The sequence below is a fragment of the Triticum aestivum genome, chromosome 7D (genome assembly GCF_018294505.1).
Source record: "Triticum aestivum cultivar Chinese Spring chromosome 7D, IWGSC CS RefSeq v2.1, whole genome shotgun sequence".
In the NCBI taxonomy this organism is placed as follows: Eukaryota; Viridiplantae; Streptophyta; class Magnoliopsida; order Poales; family Poaceae; genus Triticum; species Triticum aestivum.
In genome coordinates this window covers 637,959,408-637,967,262 of record NC_057814.1, presented here as the reverse complement: position 1 = coordinate 637,967,262, position 7,855 = coordinate 637,959,408, and positions in this window count along the sequence as shown.

The window sequence follows — 7,855 nt, the reverse complement described above, 5'->3', positions numbered from 1 at the left end:
TTTGATGGTATCCGGAGTATGCGTCGAGGAAGCACAATGAGTCGTGTCCTGCGGTGGCATCGATTATTTGGTCGATGCGAGGGAGAGGGAAGGGATCCTTTGGGCAGGCCTTATTGAGGTCTTTGAAGTCGACGCATAGGCGCCAAGATTTGTCCTTCTTTGGTACCATCACCAGGTTTGCTAGCCAGTCCGGGTGTTTTATTTCTCTAATGAATCCGGCTTCAAGTAACTTGGCTAGCTCCTCTCCCATGGCTTGTCGTTTAGGTTCTGAAAAGCGCCGCAGTGTCTGCTTGACCTACTTGTATCCCTTTTGTATATTAAGGCTATGCTCGGCCAGCCTGCGTGGGATCCCTGGCATATCTGAGGGGTGCCAGGCAAAGATGTCCCAATTCTCGCGTAAGAACGCCCGTAGTGCGGCGTCTATTGTGGGGTTCAGTTGTGCCCCAATGGTTGCTATTTTGTAGAGTCCGTTTGGTGGACTTGGAATTTGACAATTTCGTCCGCCGGCTTGAAAGAGGTGGATTTGGATCGCTTATCGAGTATCACGTCGTCCCTGTCCACTGTGGAGCACAGCACCGTTAGTTCTTCGGCTGCGAGGGCTTCGGATAGTGCCTCGAGGGCCAGTGTGGCTGTTTTATTTTCGGCGCGGAGTGCTATGTCCGGATCACTAGCTAGAGTGATGATTCCATTGGGCCCTGGCATCTTGAGCTTCATGTACCCATAATGGGGTATGGCTTGGAAGCTTGCGAATGCATCTCGCCCTAGAAGGGCGTGGTATCCACTATTGAACGGGGCCACTTGGAATGTTATCTCTTCGGACCTGTAATTTTCCGGCATGCCAAATACCACGTTAAGGGTGATTTTCCCCGCACATCGCGCCTCCCGACTAGGGATAATTCCTCGGAAGGTAGTGCTGCTTTGCTCAATGCGGCCTTTGTCTATTTCCATCTTGTTGAGAGTTTCCTCGTAAATGAGGTTTAATCCGCTGCCACCGTCCATGAGCACTTTAGTAAGCCGAAAGCCGTCGACAATTCGACTAAGGACCAAAGCGGCTGGAGCTCGGACTGTTTGGAATTCGGTTCGTCACTGGCATTAAAAGTTATAGCCGTGTCGTTCCAGGGATTTGTTGCTGCCATGCGGCAGACTTCAACGAGGCTACGGAGTGCTCGCTTGCGCCCGTTATTTGAGGCGAAAGTCTCGAAGACTGTCAATACTGCATTGTTGCTTTCTACGGGATGGTGCTCTGCGGTATCGTTAATGAGGAGATCCTCGCCGCTCTTGGCCACTTGCCGAAGTATCCAACATGTTCTAAGGCTGTGTGTTGGTATGGTATCCGGCGTGGTGTGAATTTTGCATGGCCCATTAAGCCATGCCTCCAACACAGTTCCACGCCTTGTATTGGGCTTTGGTTTCTTTGTGGTGGGATCGGGCGACTTGTGAGAGTGCGCCCTTTTAGTTCGGACGAAGGGTTTATTGAGGGCCGGTGGATCCCAGAATTTTTCTTGGGTTTTCCAGGTGCTTTCCATCGCACAGTACTTCTGTACTATGGCCGCCAAGTCAGCAAAGTGCGCTATGTCACGGCGACGTATGGCGTTGAGGATTCCCTTGTCCGTGCAATTATTGCAAAATAACGAAATTGCGTCTTCCTCGCGACAGTCCTTGACCTTGTTCATTACAAGGAGGAATCTGGCCCAAAAGTGATGCACTGTCTCTTGGAGCTCTTGTCTAATGTGGGAAAGATCGCTTGTATCTGGGTGGGTGGGTAGATTTAAGTCCGAACCCTGACCCGACCTAAGGCTCAAAAGAGCTTCCGAATTCGATGGTTCGGGATCTGGGATATCGCCCAATTTTCCTGGCCCGCCGTCCGATTCTAAGTTCGGAAGTTGGGCCATGTCCTTCCGCAAACGGGTATCCGGCTCTGAGAGCTCAGGAATCCGGACATAGTTCGTCCTCAGAATAGAGGAAGAATCGGCGCATTGCTCCTCCACCACCGCTATCTGATGGGTGACCGGCGGAGAATTAATCTCTCTTTGGTCAGGTTTAAGCCCGATTCGATCATAGTCCGTAGCGACTCCCAGGGCGGCGATGCGATCCAAGAGCTCGTTCAAGGACGAGAGCTCCATTGGATCCATCTGCCCGGCGTATACCGGCCTGACGTGGAGGTTGTTTTCGATGACCCGAGAAGTCATCATCGGCGCGGCGGCCGAACAGGCGGTCATGACGAAGCCGCCTAGTCGGAGAGTTTGGCCTACAGCCAGAGCTCCCCCAAAGGTGATGTTGTCCTTGATAACAAGGCGAGCCATCAAACCTTACCGTGCCGACACAGTGGAACTCTCAATGAAAGCACCAATGTCGGTGTCAAAACCGGCGGATCTCGGGTAGGGGGTCCCGAACTGTGCGTCTAAGGCTAATGGTAATAGGAGGCGGGGGACACAATGTTTACCCAGGTTCGGGCCCTCTCGATGGAGGTAATACCCTACTTCCTGCTTGATTGATCTTGATGATATGAGTATTACAAGAGTTGATCTACCATGAGATCGTAGAGGCTAAACCCTAGAAGCTAGCCTATGGTATGATTGTTGATGGTGTTGGTCCTACAGACTAAACCCTCTGGTTTATATAGACACCGGAGGGGGCTAGGGTTACACATAGTCGGTTACAGAGAAGGAGATCTACATATCCGAATTGCCAAGCTTGCCTTCCACGCAAAGGAGAGTCCCATCCAGACACGGGACGAAGTCTTCAATCTTGTATCTTCATAGTCCAACTGTCCGGCCAAAGTATATAGTACGGTTGTCCGGATACCCCCTTATCCAGGACTCCCTCAGCCCCTCTAGGTGTCTTTGGTAGTTTGCAATAGACGGTGCAGGCGGCAGGTGAACCCAAGTCAGGTGATACCAAGTTTTTGCCAACAAGCTTGACTGAAGGGGCAAGTAAAGATCATGTGATCCACTGTTTCTTCCACTTAGCCCCCGCACAGGAGACAACTGTGATCATCACCAATGTCATAATGATGGCATTTTAGCATGTTGCGCGTGTTGAGCCTGTCATGATGTAAGAGCCACCCGAAGACCTTAATCATCATGATGCAATGAGAATGCCATAGGCACTTGAAGATAGGATGAACGGTTGCGACTCTGAAGTAATATTTGTAGTAGTCGGCTGGCCTGTAATCTGTCTTGCCCCAAGTATAGTACCAGACATCATTAATGGAGGAGGTCGGGCTCATACGGGATGAAACCATTTGGATGTCACATACCTCATTTGAAGCCTGAGGGGAGAGTGGAAGGTGGAAAGCCACCGAGAGTGCCGTGCTCTCCAAGAAACCCTTGACGGACACGTCTTCACGCATGGCAAAGGAGAAGGCGTGGGGGTGTGAGGATTGTAATACATCATTGCCCCAGAGATCTTTCCAAAACAGCGTTGTCGTGCCCGAGACCACCTATACTTGCGATATACCACAGGATAGGGGGGTAAGTTTCAGAATATCTCGCCACTAGAACGAGCCGATCGGTGCCATTGCATGCGGTATCTTGTCTGTGTAGTATGTGTCCATAAGAGCCGTACCCACGGGATATCCATCTTGTTATAGAATTTGTGGAGGAATTTCATGAGTAATGCATCATTTTGCAGCTTGATGTTGATGACCCCGAGTCCTCCAAGTTTTTTGGGTTTACAGACCATTTCCCAAGTGGCTAGGGAGTTGCATTTATCTCCTTGTTCAGTTTTCTTGGTCAAAAGACATCTTCTCCTGATCTTGTCAAGCATCTCGATCAGCTTTGGGGGGAACTTGAGCGTGCACATGGCATAAATGAGGAGAGAAGTAACGGTTGCATTAAGCCAAGAGAGTTTGCCACCATAAGACATCATCGCAATAGTTGCGGTGAGGCGGCGCTCAGCACTACATACCAGTGGCATGAGATCAAGGACAGTGGGCTTCGAAGTACCGAGAGGCAAGCCAAGATATGTGAATGGCATCGATCCAACAGAGCAGCCGGACAGATTTGCAAAGACAGTCGCTGCGTCCGAAGATAGATTGATTGGGATGAGCGTGGATTTATGGAAATTAATCCGCATGCCAATGGATGAGGCATATTCGATCAAAATCCCTTTGATGATGGTTGCTTGTTCTGTGCAGGCCGGCATTACCAAGATCGTATCATCCGCGTATTGGATTACCGGATATTCCATTTGTCTTGCACAGGGGAAAGGCAGATGGATTCGGCCTTGTCGGAAGGCAGCACTGATGGAGGCCTGGAGGAGGTCAGCGGCTAGCACAAAAATAAGGGGAGAGAGAGGATCCCCTTGGCGTACACCGCTGCGACAATGAAATTGGCGGCCAGGAACCCCGGTTAGTAGTACAGAAGATCGTCCTGTGGATAAGATGCTATCAATCCATGACAGCCACTTGTCATTGAAACCCATGTGTTTCATGATGTTAAGCATGGGTGTGTGCTCGATCGTACCGAAGGCCTTGGCAAAATCAAGTTTAAGTAAGATAATTTCTCTCTTCGAAGCTTGGCATTGATGAATATACTAAAAGGCCCAAGCAAGACAGTCCTGGATTGTTCGCCCCTTGATGAAGCCATATTGGTTTGTGTGGATAATTTTCAGGATGATGCGCGGTAACCGATTGGCAAGGAGCTTGGTTATCAGTTTTAGGCAGCAGTTGAGCAATGTGATCGACCTATAATCATTCATAATCTCGGGGGTGTTGGTTTTTGGATTAGAGTTATCAGCCCATTGTTTATACTTGTGAGGCCGAGGCTGCCTTCATGGAATTGTCCGCACAATGAGTAGAAATCATGTTTGATGAGGGGCCAACATGCTTTGAGAAAGGCTCCGCTAAATCCATCAGGGCCGGGGGCACGGTCAGCTGGCATTTCCTTAATCACCGCATCGATTTTAGCATGTGTAAACTGATCAGTTAGGTGGTCCAGGTTTGTGTGGCGCTGAATGATGTCTGGGAGATTGAATTTCATTTCAGTTAGACGAGAGGTGCCCAGGCGGTCAGTATAGGTTTGAAAAGCAAAGCTTCCTTCCCAGCATGATCATCCACACTTCCCCCCTCATCATTTCTGAAGTTGGCAATGTTGTTACGTCTGAACCGCTCAGTGGCAACAGCTTCAAAAAACTTTGTGTTTTCATCGCCGAATTTGATCCAACGAATGGTACAACGTTTTTTCCAGTACTGGTTTTGATATTTGAGGAGGCGCAACCGATGTTTCTTGAGGATGGTACAAAAATTCATCTCAGGTATTGACAAAATTCTATTGTTTTCCAGCTCATCTAATTGCTCCAAGGTCTCATTACAGTTTGCGATGGCCACCGAGAGGCGATAGAGGTTTTTGCTCCAAATTTTCAGGGTGTGCCGGAGCGCTTTGAATTTACGGCAAAGGACTGTCGTAGCATTAGGGGATCTAATTTGTCTATTCCAAACCTCTTGAACTAGGTCTGTAAAACCAGGGTGCAGAATCCAGTAGGGTTCGAACCTAAAAAAATTGCTGCGAGATATAGTAGTTTGGATGGAAACACTTATCATTACTTTGCTGCATCACCCTTTCCTCTTCAAGGGAAAAACCAACGCAAACTCAACAAGTAGCAATGGCCTGATGCGTGTAGTCTTTAGCAGATCAACAAGTGCTAGATCAGTTGATAGCCAACAATGAACCAAGAGCTAAGAATTGGTTATTTGCTGTGATGGAGATGATGTCTCATGACAAGTTTACAAGTGTAGTTGTTACACTTTGGGCAATATGGTCGGCACGAAGGAAGTTGATCCATGAAGGAATCAATCAGAGTCCTCTGTCAACTAATCTTTTTATAACCCATTTCATCTCGGAGCCGGGAGAAGCAAGCATTACAGTAAAAACCCATGCGGTTCAGTCAGTACAACCACGACAGGCTGGAAGGTGGATCCCTCCCCTGGTGACGGAGGAGAAGATGAATGTTGATGTAGTAATATCGCATGGTACAAGCCCAGTTGCGGTTGTATGCAGAGATCACCTAGGCACTTATATGGGGTCATCAGTATTTGTAATAAGAGGTTTGACGAACCCGCAAAGTCTGGAAGCCATTGCGTGATGTGAGGCTTTGGCCTTGGCTAAAGACCCGGATGTCCATAATCCTGTGATCGCATCAAACTGCTGCTTGACAGTGGTTAAACATATCGATGAAGGGGCAGGAGGAAACTACGGTGGAGTGGTAAAAGAAATTAGGTCTTGGAAGATTTTTTTATTTCTTGTATTTTTACTCATGAATCTAGAAACTCAAACTATGAGTCTCATAATCTAGTCAGCATGTGAGTTTGTTGGATTACGGATGCATATGCCATCTTTGGATGGATCAGCCTCATGATACCAATGTATTACGTGTATCCATATCTCTTGATGAATAAAGCCTATCAGATTTTTCTCGAAAAAATAAGAAAGAAAAATCAAGTAGGTGTTCCCTTTAATGACTGCTTTCCTTCTCTAGTTTATACTCAAGAACTTTTAACATTAAGTATCTTTGATAACCAAGAACTTTTTCATGTATTGGTGAGTTTTCCCTTAATCCTCGCATGCAGCAATTTAATGAACCAGAAAATGTGAACATGTGAGATCTCGCTTCACTATGTGCTAGTCATCTTCGCGCATAAAATGCCCTTGAAGTAAGATTTCGCCCATTGGTGCCTTATGTCATACAGTTGCGTCATGTAAGTGTGTGTTTCCAGGTTGTATTTCTCCACCAAAATCCTCCAAGCCTCCTCGAATTCATCTATCATCAACATATGATTTACAACCCTGTGGAACTTTGCTCGAAATTCACTCTTCTTAGTGTATAGTGGGCCAAGTGTCTCCTTTGCCTTCTTCAGCACGTAAGACTTGCACCAATGGTGTGCTATATTGGGCATCACATTTTTATTGCAACTTGCATGGCTCAATTTTCATCTGCAAACACATTACACACATATTAGATGATCACAACTTCAGGACAAACCTCATCGGATCAAAGTTACCATTATATTGTGCATAAGTTTGTACCTGCCAAGATTTTTTTGGCACATTGCTCCCATCATCCTAATGAACTCTGATAAAACTCACTCAAATGTCTCCACCTTGTCCTGGACTAGCATGCCCACCAGTATTATGCTTTGGAAATAGTTGTTGACTTTGACGAAAAGCCCGAAGTACATATTATACAGGTTTGTCCTATAAGTCATGTCAAATGTAACAACGCCGCCAAAGAACGTGTACTGCAATTTACAACTTCCATTTGCCCAAATCAGCGATGTGATCCCATCATCCTTGTCATCTTGCACACGGCACGTGAAGTGTGGATGGCTTGCACCAAGCTTTGCAAAAACTTCAATTGTTTTCCTCAAATCGTCCTCAGCTTGCTCACGGCTTATCTAACCATACAATTTTTCAGTGCCCTCTTTATGAAAGGTAGTTTCTTCATGGATCCAAAGAAGCCGCCAATAACATTGTAGACCTTCGCTAGGTTCCCATTGTTCTGCTAGAGCTGCTTCACCAAATCCCATTGTACACATTGTAGCCCGTGTATTGTTTGGCCATACGTCAATGACAATGAGTGGTTGTGTTGCTGCCGGTGCTATGTTGTGTACCGGCCATTGTCCTTTGATCTCAACAAGCTTATCAACGCGGAGCACTCACAACGGCATGACCTTGTGTTCTCTACTCCGGCCTTACCATATACAAGAACATAAACCCTTTCTATAGTTAGCAACATTTTTGCATCTCAGTTTTCTTTACAGCGGTCGTGCAACCGCATCACCGGTCACCCATTACGAAATGTACATACCGCACAGCCACGAACAATTTCCCGGCAGCTAGGCCGTGCCCAAGTACGC